Consider the following 12,217-nt stretch of genomic DNA (forward strand, 5'->3'; position numbering starts at 1 on the left):
CACTCCTTTCATTGAAAGAGATATTTTAAGGCTGTCAATGTACTAATAAAACCCAAACTTTAAGAGTAATGATAATGACAAACTAATGAACCGCTTTGTCCATTCAATAGTTTATTAGTTTGATTAAACTGATGAACCGAAATATTTTTAGAATAAAGTGAGTTAGCAGTGTCTCTTCCACCAAAATGAATTGACCGTGACAACCATCGTCTTTGCATTGGAAAAAAAACAAGTTAGCGGTGTAACGAAGTGCATACCATAACATATCATTTTCTAATACCAATAAATGTCAGGTTGTAATTTTGATGCTCTCATAACAGTTGCCAAAAACTAATTAATGGCATAATTTTAGATAAATTTGCTAATCACAAGAGAAAAAGTAGTAGTGAACTTTTTCTATCTACAGCAGAATAGTGTAAAGAAAAACACTTTCTTTCCGCAATTAGCCATTTTTAGATATTGAAATCAGGTTCTGCTGGGTTCTATCATCATCCTCATGGTGATTGAGACGTTAAGAAATTTGTTGCAAATCTAAATTATATACATTTAAATACAAATAAACACTGAATAAAATTTACAACATTTTGGTAATAAAAAACATCATATTATCATCAAACTGATAATCATTCGGGCATCAAAAAAATCGCATTCAGTTACTTTAAATTCGTTTACTGCCTTTTAATTATTGCAAACAGCTGTTTGACAAAGCCAAAAACTTTTTGCTAAAAATAAAGGTACATGTCTGAGCTGTAACAGTTAAAAACTTTCGAATAATCTTACACAACAGTTTAGCATATTTAATCAGAAATGATCAGTTTTTTTGCCAACATTCGAAAACTATTTACAACATTTAACGCTATCTGACTGCCAAGATGTTTTAAGATGAAAATTGACAGAATTTAATTGCATTTGAAATGATGGGAAAAAGGTTTCGCCTAAATCTAATAATGTCACTAGTTACATGGTTGCTTGTATCCCTTGTTATTTGTATTAATATTTGAGTTCAAGTCATGACCTCTATTCTGACCATCTTTTTTGCAGATGTGCCATTTTAGACATCACAATTGCAGTTTCCCATGATCTGAATGTTACAAGAAAATATCTCATTTGAACTATTATATCTAAGGAGTGGGTGGTTTACAAAGAAAAAAATGGCCTGAATTTAAAGCTTGGTGTGTCTTTTTAATAGATTTTATTTATTTTGCATCTTCTCAATGATGTAAGTTTACCTTTAAAGAGCTTCGCAGCCTGACGCAACAAGCTGTTACTTGCAATTAGTTACTAAATTTTAAGTCCATAAGTCCGGATCTATATACCGTAAATCTTAACGGTGATTATCTCATTTTCATATTGATCACTTTAGACAAATAAAAAAACTCTATCTTGCATCTAAACCAAATATAATTCAGCCATTTCTATCCAGAGTATTGTTTTGCTGCAATAAGTTTTACTTGCTAGTTTTTCATCATTCAAACTTGATGGATTAAAGGTTCTCCAAAGCGTAATAATATATCCAGCCGAGCCTCTTAGCAACCCTCCTTGAAAATGCGAAAAGCCCTGAATCCTGAACCCTCTTAGCGATCATCCAGCAGACCCACCCTAAAATAGCTATTTAACAAACACAGACATGCAAACCAAAATAGCTAGCATTGCGTATGTTGAACATAAAACATTGCCATTGGTTCAGTAGGTTGAAATAATTGAGTTGATGCTGATCTTGCCTTCATCATATAGTATTGGATTGGGAAACCAGATAGTTACTTACCATTAGAACATGTTTTTTCACCAGCTTCGGCTTTTTCATCGAGTTCACAGGAAAAAAAACTTCCTTTGACTGTCCAGTAATTGCGTAAGTCAGTATATGTTTCTTGAAAACTTTGATCATATATTGATAGTCCGTAGGCAATGAGCTCACCCTTTCGTATGTCAGTAGAGCCATCCTCATAGTAATAATAGTTTCCTGTATTAATGCAAACCAATGTTAGGGCTTATTTCACGATAGATTATATTTCATCATTTATTAAGTTAATAGTAAAGCAAAGAGTATTAGCTAAACAAAATCTACAAGCACAACTACATTTTTCCTTTTTTTGAACTTCAATAAACAAGTAATAAACTTTAACAAAAAACTTTTAGTTTTCTGTGTAATTTTTACATCCCTTGACCAGAGCCGTTTGACCAAATATATAGTGTTGAGAAAATAAACCGTGGAAAATAACATCATAATTGTAGTGTGCCAGGGTGACAATCTGGTTATGACATAATTGCATCGGCATTTGTAGTTGTGAACCATAACGAATATTTTTTGATGGATAAAAAAACTAAGATACCAATACTCTGTTTTGCAAGATGAAATCAAATCCAGTTACTTCAATTAATTTGTGAAAATTGATTTGTACATTTGTATGTCTATATACAGATAAATTATTGCTTTACACAAATAAATTCAGTCTAGGATAACGTAGCATAGCCTTCTCTATCTTTCTTTCTTTCTTTTTATTTCTCTCTCTCATTCACTCTCTCTCTCTCTCTTTTTCCCTATTTATCTATATATCTACTTATCTGTATATTTATCGATCTATCTACCTATCTCTCTCTCTCTTCCCCTCTCTCTCTCTCTCCCTCTCTCCCTCTCCCTCTCTCTCTCTCTCTATCTCTCTCTCTCTCTCTTCCCCTCTCTCTCTCCCTCTCTCCCTCTCCCTCTCTCTCTCTCTATCTCTCTCTCTCTCTATCTCTCTATCTCTCTATCTCTCTCTCTCTCTCTCTCTCTCTTCCCCTCTCTCTCTCTCCCTCTCTCTCTCTCTATCTCTCTATCTCTCTTCCCCTCTCTCTCTCTCCCTCTCTCTCTCTATCTCTCTATCTCTCTCTCTCTCTCTTCCCCTCTCTCTCTCTCTCCCTCTCTCTCTCTATCTCTCTATCTCTCTTCCCCTCTCTCTCTCTCTCCCTCTCTCTCTATCTCTCTATCTCTCTCTCTCTCTCTCTCTCTCTCTCTCTCTTCCCCTCTCTCTCTCTCTCCCTCTCTCTCTCTATCTCTCTATCTCTCTATCTCTCTTCCCCTCTCTCTCTCTCTCCCTCTCTCTCTCTATCTCTCTATCTCTCTCTCTCTCTCTCTCTTCCCCTCCCCGTCTCTCTCCCTCTTTTTTCTACCTCTGTCTTTCTTCTTTTTTTTCCCATTTAATGTATCTACATGTTAAAAGACCGCTGTTTTATAAAAAACTATTGCTTTGGATTGAGAAATATAATTGTTGCTTTTCAGGGGAAACCCACAAAACCACTGCTGCTACAGAATTTATGAAAACAATTAGCATTCAAAACGCTAGTTTACTAACTGAATTAAAACGATTTAAACCAAAAAGGGCTTCTTGTAGACTCTTTTCAAAGTTTCAAAGCTCATCACGTATTTTTTAAAGAAAAATGGAAGCTGTTTACCCTTGGTCCCAAGAGAGAAACTCCCAAGTTGTCCGGTCTGCCAAGATATCATTGTCATAATTTTCATTCACATCTTTTTTTGTATTATATACATGTCCTTTAAAGTAGCAGTGTAGGCCCCCACCATAGACCAAGTCTATAAATAATAAATAATAAAATTTAGGTATGATATACCTGAATTACCTGAATTACTTGAATTACCTTATATATTATATAAGGTAATTCAAATTTCATAGTGATTACAAACAAACACTTAAGGACATGGCTTAAAGATAAACCTGCACAGCCTTTTATTTGACTCAACTAGAAATTAATAGAGTTTAATTAGCATTTGAAGTTATTTTTAAAGTTCTTGGTTATCCGATAACCTGGATGTTTCAAGTTAAAAATTGACGAAACTTGGTTGTTACTGAAATTCTCAGAAAAAGAACATGTGCAGGATGATGTCACTAGCAGTTATCGATGTGATAGTTGACATCAGATTTCACGTTTAGGTTGCAGCATCATACATTCTTGTTATGTTGACTTTTTGCAGCTATGGTCATCCTAATGGTCCCTTTGCTAAACTTGAATGTTGGACTACAATCGACTTTGTCTATTTTAATCATGAAAAATAGCGACAAGAAACTCTTAGGAAATTGAAAGAAAAGTGGCAATGGTGTTCAGGTTATTATAAACAAATTAAAAGTGTATAAACAAGTTGTTTCTTGCTCCCTATTGGCTACCGACAAAATCTTATGGATATTGGTTAATGATAAATTGCACAGAATATTAGTAGATTTCATCAAAAAAGAGCTGATATTTATTATCAGAAAGGATTTTTTTGATGTTTGATTTGATTGCAGGATATTTCAAGTTTTAAACTGGCAAAATTTTATTGCAGCAAAATCACTTAGGTCAGTCGAAGTTGTGATTTTGATGTCCATAGCTGCAAAAAGAATGACGTAATTGTTACCTGTAATTATACAACCAGAGCTAATAGCCGAAATCAGCTATAGCAACAATAACAACAAGCAACATCTTTCATTTTCAATAAGTGTCTCAAGTTTGAACCAGTTTTCTTGATTTTAATCTTAAAACCTTTTGGCAGTTTAATTGCTTCCAACATCAAAAGTAATTTAGAATGATAGAAAGCACTTATGCTTTTAGAACATATATATTAACTTTCAAGTTAATTATCAAGTTCATTAACAGTTCATGAATGCAATGCGAAACACGTAAAACTTGGACTTACATTTTTGGTATTTTTCCGGTCGATAAACCATTCTACATGTAACTCCAAGCTTGGACTGTTTCAACTTGCGACTGAAGTGCACTTATCCTCTGCCGTGATAGACTCCTGATGTCACTTTTAGGAGATTTGTAATCCAAATGAAACCAAAAAGGATATTCATTATGAAGCCGTTTCTAGTCGCATAAAGTAGTGTGTTTACTAGCAACTTGGTAAGGAATGGTCTTGCATGCTTGAATACATCTCAACTTTAAAATTACTCCGAGTTAGTAATTGACAATTAGACACGCATTATTAGACATTAGGAATTCTACTCACCCTTTACATATGTGTGATCTAAATGCGTTTTTTTCGCAAGATCTCTCTCCCTCTACATTAGTACACTAAGGGCTCGTGGTAAGGCATGCTGCATAACCGGTAGCTATTGAAAATTTGATATATAGGTTTTTTCTTAACACGTAAAAAGGACAATTATCATATATCTATGTATACAAATTTTAGTGGTGTCACTTTTCACTGTGTCTCTCTGTCATGGAGGCAACTAAAGAGATAGATTTTTAAAAATGGAAATTGTGCTTAACAGAGAATTTGAACTTAGGACTTACATGTATGCAGACAGTCTTGTTAAACAGAAGGCCACGCGGTCACATTTCCATTCAAGGTTTTAGCACATCATACTTATCGCACCAACCAATAACTAATGTCAATTGAACTGAATACTCACGCTTTGTCTAAAACGCTTAAAGGTTGACTTGCAACAAAATTCACATTACAGCTATTTGGTACCAAAATATTGACCATGTCTTACTCTGCTCTTTCGTAGGTGCAAAATATGTGGAAATGTGACTTCAAGCTCTTAAAAGCTAAAGAGCGAGCAGTTAATCGCAGCCATAATGAAAGCGTCTTAGTTTGGAGTCTTTTTTCAAAACGTCTCAAATGCATGTAGCTGAACTAGATGGCTTCTGTTTACAATTCCATACAACCTCATTTGTCAAAATATTTTCAAAAATATACTTTACGCATTCGATAAAATCATTTCTAGTGTCCTTACGCATCTATTTCGTCAGCATTTTAATGCTGTCATTTTGAGCTCTGATATCTCAAAACCCACCGTAAAACTCCCTTCAATTTTTTACCTTAGCTCGAAGGAGTGCATATCATTCTCTGATAAACATGACGAGTTGGTTGGTCACCTGGTATAGTCCAAAAACGCTGAAAAAATTGTTTGCGCCATTTGGAAAGATGTATGGGTCACATGATCAAATTACGACTAGATGATTAGACCAGGCCAAAACAAAGCTGTAAAGTTTCAAGCATCTGTATTTGATACCGAGTTTTGAGGGAAACCCGACGTGTTTGTCATAAGCTAGAGCTACGAGACGTTTTATATTAAGCTTTTTATTGGTATTTAATTTCATGTGATAACATCAGGTGTCACAACAATAACCAAAATGTTTCAGTACGCCATTGAAATAAAGAGATTCTAAACTAGAGCTTTTTTGCGATGACTACAATTACCTGTTCGTTTTGAGCTTTTATGAGCTTGTAGTCACAATTTCACATATTTTGCACTTACAACACAGCAGAGTAAGACATGGTAAACCTTTTGATAACAAATAACAGTTTCGAATTTTTTTGCAAGTAAACCTTTAAATATCAAGATTCTATCTTTCCTCCAAGGCTGTCTAAAAGTTATAGTAGCACCTTTCATTTAAAAGCTCAAATAAAAACTCAAGCTATTCTAATTCAGTTAGTAAAAAATAAAAAGTTTAGGTTAAATTTTAGATGCAAAAGCTTTTTCATATTCTGTGTAATGCTGAGCATTTATCAAGTCTAGCATAAGTTAGGCAACTGATCAGAATACTAGTCGAAAATGGGCACCGATGAAAATGAACATACCAGAAGTTCAATTGCTTTTGTTGAGGTAATAAAAACATAGCAGTAAATCTTCTAGAAGGTTCGTGAATAAAATATTTAATAGCCGTTCTTTTAACCGGTCTAATAAAATCTGCTTGAATTGTTTATACTTATTTTAAAACAAGGAAAAATTAAATGTAAAATATTTATACAGTGTTTGGGAGCAATCAACAAAACGTTTCAATGATACTTTGTTGCTTGGCGAGCATGAAATTAGCTTATTTAGAGTTGCCTCTAGGTTGAACTTCTACAAGAATAGTAATGGAAGTGATGTCATGATGCTGTGTTGTTGTATTGTAAATGTCATGAATTCTTTTTATTTCAAGTAATATCTAGTCTACTAGTTGCTTTTAAAATTGGTTTTGCTTTGAGTTAGCAGAAAACCAATTTATTGGTTGTTTCGGGAAAATCTAAATAGATTGCAACAAAAAGACTACACAGGGTAGATTTCAACTACTGATTAGGTTTATAGCTGCACATAAACTTGCACAGCAATCCATCCATGTTGTCTATTTGTATTCAACACTTTGTGAATTAAAAATATTTTAGCATGATAAGACAACTTTATTAGAATAAGTTACTGTTTGTATAGAACATATACTTTCTTCAGTCAGGTGAACTAAAATGAAAGGGTTTAGCAGCCTTTTCACACCTGAGTTTTTTGCTGGTTTACTAATAGTTGAATCTGAAAAAAAAATTTTGTATGGTCTGTTTGCAAATACATATTTTTTAGTTGGAAAATGTTTTATAGTTTGGAATGTTTTTTGATCAAGTGTGGACTATTTGTAATACTACTTGTACTTAAGGAAAGTTTGTAATTATAAGAATTCTTTTTTAAATATACAGGTGCATGCACTTGTACATTGAAACACTTTTTTTGTCCTTTAAAAATTTCCTCTTAAACTACCAGATTACAACCACATTGTTACACATAAAACAAAAGATCTCTCATTATATCGACACATTAAGTAATTTCATCATAGTTTGTCAGAAAGTCAAGACTAGTGACCTGTTATCGATTGCTGTTCAGAGAACTGTTGTAATTATTGCAAGTAGAACATGAGGATGCATATCCCTTATAAAACTTGAAGGAAAATATGGGAAACATTTTAACTGAAAACGTTCAACTTCTAAACCCAAGTTCTCCTATGCACGGGAAGCCTAAAAATCAAACACCGAAATAACCAGTACTCGATAGTAAAGTTGCCTTCCTTTACATTTGCAAAACTATGTTAGATGTTATAGAGTTACAAACTATATGAACTCTAAATGGTATGTCTCTAGGTAATTTGTATGTCTAGCCACTGATGTTTTTTATGCATTTTATGTAGTATGCGTCACTACGATATGCTACTAACTCTCCTTTCCCTCTTTTTTCTGAAACAATTTGTAAATTCATACTGACACACAGATTGGCTACCAACTTGTTCAACAACCAAAATTGCTGCATGTAATAACTATGATGATAGTTCTGAAAGCCTTAACTAACGTATAGCTTCTTTATAATTAAACTTAACTTGAAAAATAATTCTCTAATTATCTCATTATTCTAAGGACTTAGGCTTTAGTCTTTTAGTTGTAGTTCATGCATATTAAATTGTTACATTAAATAAAACTAAATGAACAGATTGCAGTTTTTGTGTAATTATTTTGACATAAAGTTAGCTTCAGTATAAATTTTTCAAATTCACAGGTTCGTCATTTGAAAAATGTGACATTAGAATAAAAGTTAAACTGTTAGAAATGATACATTGCAGTATGGATGTCAGTCTTTATTATTTGCCTTAAATTAGCAGTTGTTTCAAATGTGCCAAATTCCACACAGTTACAAAATTTTAAAGGTGCAATCATCAGGCCTGTAATCACTGGTTGCAAGTTGGGGCAGCTAATGTTAGGCAACTAGTTATGAACACCTGGAGATATGAAGGGGGCAGTGTAAGCCCCAACACGTTTCTCTCATTTAGGCCTTAAGCCGGACCTCTCATGTGAAGTTTTAAAAAATTTTATGGGAAAGTATCAACATGTTTCTATTTTTTGAGATTTGCTTTGTTTTAGGTGATGTGACTGCCGGGAATTTTTAGGTTAAAATAAGCAAAACTTGACTGCAGTTAAAACGCTTAGTTAAATCTTTTTCTTTTAAGCGTTTTAACAAAGATCAATTTTGCCGATTTTATTGTGAGTTCATCTGGATGTTTCCACGCTTTCGATGGGACATGGCCAAGCGGATGGTTGGTAAAACTTGACCTTTTTCAAACCTTTATAAAATTCGTTAACAAGAATACATATATTTTGCTGCTGATGATGATAATTATAATGACGCCCAAGAACTACTACAAGTTGATGTTTCTCTCTATGGCTTGGAATAAAGTGATATTCTACAGCGATAAAAACCGTCTCCATAGCCGTTGGGCAAATAACTGTTTGAGTAAATGATGTTGAGGTCGAGTTATCTAAAGCAATTTATCATTGCGTGGGAATGGACCAGACGAATCCGCTCGAGTTAACCTCGTGTTCGAGATGAAATGTTACATTTTATCCGAAGGTGAGTTATCCGAGTTTGACTGTACTCAGCCGCGGAAGTTCCTAAAAAGTTGGGGTGGCTCAGCCGGCCAGCCGCCCCAGGGAATACGGGCCTGGCAATTACTGACATGACCCTGATGTTAGCAATTGTGTGTGAAACATGAGAAATCTTGCTTATTAGGTATAAAAACCAACTAATAATTGGTTACATCATGATGGTGTACTAATAAAATGATAATATTATTTAGCTAAATGTGAAAAACAAATTCAACTTCATTCAACCATTCAACTTTTACAGAAACCTGCCATAGCTGGTATATCTATAGTTAAAGCCTTTGTAATAATGACAATCAATAAATATACAAATGAATAGTATAAAACTTAGGTTGAAAATGTAAAACAGAAACTTGCAGACAGCTCAATAAAATTTAGTTAGTCATTTTCAAAACAATATTCTCTTCAACAAAGCTAACATAAGTATGCTGTCTATCTAACATACTTGTTGGTTAGAAAAATTTCAGAAATATTAAGGACAAAGTCTATTATACCGTATTCTGGTTGTTACTGAAGCTAAAAAACCACAATTAGCTTGCAAAAATGCCGATAACAAAAATTCAAAAATTTTGGTGGCCAGTTAAGAGTAAAGATCTCCATGTTATTTTTAATTGCAGCTGGTAACAAAACACTTATTTTTTAATTTAAAGTTAAATAGATTGTTTTAGGTGTGAACTCATTTTTAGTTCAGCCTAAAGTAGAATAATAGGGAGTTGGTTGCTCACTCAAATTTTCAGCAATGTTTGAACTGTTGCTCTGACCAATTGCAGTTACAGTTGCATGAGGTTGATTCTTCATAACTGAAAATATTCAGCAATGTTCATAGCTGTAATTTTATCAACCTTTTCATGATTTAATTTTTAAAAAAAATTTAACAATATAAATTTTGTAACAACTTTGAGGATTTAGAAAGAAAACTTACATATAGCCATTGCATTATTTACAACATATCATACCTATTTGGACATGTTCAATTTGACAGTTTTTTGTACAAAAATCCCTTTTATATTATTAACAATTATAGCCAGCTATGTAGATGAAAACCATGTTAACCAATTACTCATAAAAGTTCTTTGATTTAATGTTGAAATCGATCAGTCAACACATGTTAAAATGGGAAGCTAAAAAACTAACAGCAATTTCCATTGATGCTAGCAGAGTTCCTAGTGTTTAAAAACTATTAAAATTTAATCATTTTACTATTAAAAAGTCCTCTTATTGTCTGTTTCAATTTAGATGTCACAACCGAAAATGATTCGGAGTACCATTGTGGTATGAATGCAACAAATGGTGCAGAGTATATTGGGACCATTTGATCATGATGGTTGACACAAGAACGATTATGACTGGATGCCCTTGATATAACTACCCATGGTCTTTTTATGATTCAAACCACTGGTCTTCTGATTGTATGACAGTGAAATCACTACTGATCTGAGGCTACTTTCAGTTTTAATGTTTAGAAAACTAATTTATTTTTAGAACGTATATATAACATAATCTAATTTTCTTTTTTATCTTTTTGGTTTTTATTGACGGCTCACATACTTTTTATTGGCTCTTCTTGTCTTTATGTACACTTTGATGACAATAAGGATCAGAACTGCTTGAGGGAGTATGGCTGGTGCAATTATACATGTCAATTTAGGATATATATATATATATATATATATATACTAAAACAAGTATTATGCAGCAGAGATAAAACTATCAAGCTTCTAAAAACTTTGCAAAAATAATTGGAAATAGTGAATTGAAATAGAGTTTGAAAAAAAATTTAATTTCAACAGTTTTTAGTTACAAGCTATTTGGAAGAGTTAGCACTTAGTTTAATTCACTTTCTGATCTTGTTCAAAAAGTCTGGTAAACAACTTTATTAGTCTTCGCAAGGTTATCCAAATCATATTCATAAGTCGAAACTATTTTAACAACATAATCATAATTTTAAAAAAAATTTTAACTGTCTCTTTCAGCAAATACAGCAAAATCTAACTTATTTAGTTTGGTTGTTCTCCCGTATCAACTGAAAGAAATAACTATAAAGCTTTTAATAGAGACATGCATCATTCATGAATCAAATAACTCATAGTAATGAACAAGTCAAGTGATTTTACAAATAGATACTATATTAAGTTGGCTGCGTTCTTGAGTACTCGATATTTTTATACAAATTTATAAAAGTAAATTTGGCTTTTTCATTGGATCTTTTTCATGTGTATACTAATATTTGTAATTGCCATTTGGTTCTATATTTTTGAATAAGTTTATCTTAACTGAAATTCATTACTTTGCTTAAGGAAGTTTTCAAAATACTGATGAAATACTAATCTTAAACCGCTTTTAAAGTTATTGTTCTTGACCAAAACCTTTGCCTATTTCAACATTTTAAGGATTTTGATTGGCTTAGAACTGACTGGGTTGGCAATACTTACTAGCTCTCCTTTTGATTTCTTTTTCACAGTCTCTTCTACCATTTCTTAGCACCAAAATAAAAGTATCTATTATATCAAGCGCTGGAATGGTTGTTCATAGCTGCCTTTCCTAAAATCTATGTATATAAATTCAATTTTTTCATTGTGTGGTTGTTGTGGTTAGGACTGTGCGATCTTATGGTGATAGTGGGGGTAGTAGAGGTATAGGTGGTGAGGGTGTGTGGTGATGCATTTCTATGCATGTGTGCGTGTGTGCGTGTGCACGAGTGTGCATGTGTGCGTGTCCGCATGTGTGTGTGTGTGTGCGTGCGTGCGTGCGTGCGTGCGTGTGTGTGTGTGTGTGTGCGTGCAACTATCACAAGCCGCTAGTACCCCGCACAAGTGAAAAATTGCTTTCTGGAAAATTCACATTTTATTCATTAATTGTAATCAGTATGATGGTGCAAATTAACTGAAACACAACATATTGCTACTAATGTTACCAGAACAGTGAGAAAGCAACTCCCTTTAGCTGATTATACCAAGTTGATGCCGACCAGCCAGCTGAACAGAATAGAAAAGAATGTCTATAGAACACATTGAATTGTGTTTGGTCGTGAATTGAACACAGTGAATTGGTCGAGGAGTAGGCAAG

This window comes from Watersipora subatra, chromosome 5 (assembly GCF_963576615.1).
Source record: "Watersipora subatra chromosome 5, tzWatSuba1.1, whole genome shotgun sequence".
Classification (NCBI taxonomy): domain Eukaryota; kingdom Metazoa; phylum Bryozoa; class Gymnolaemata; order Cheilostomatida; family Watersiporidae; genus Watersipora; species Watersipora subatra.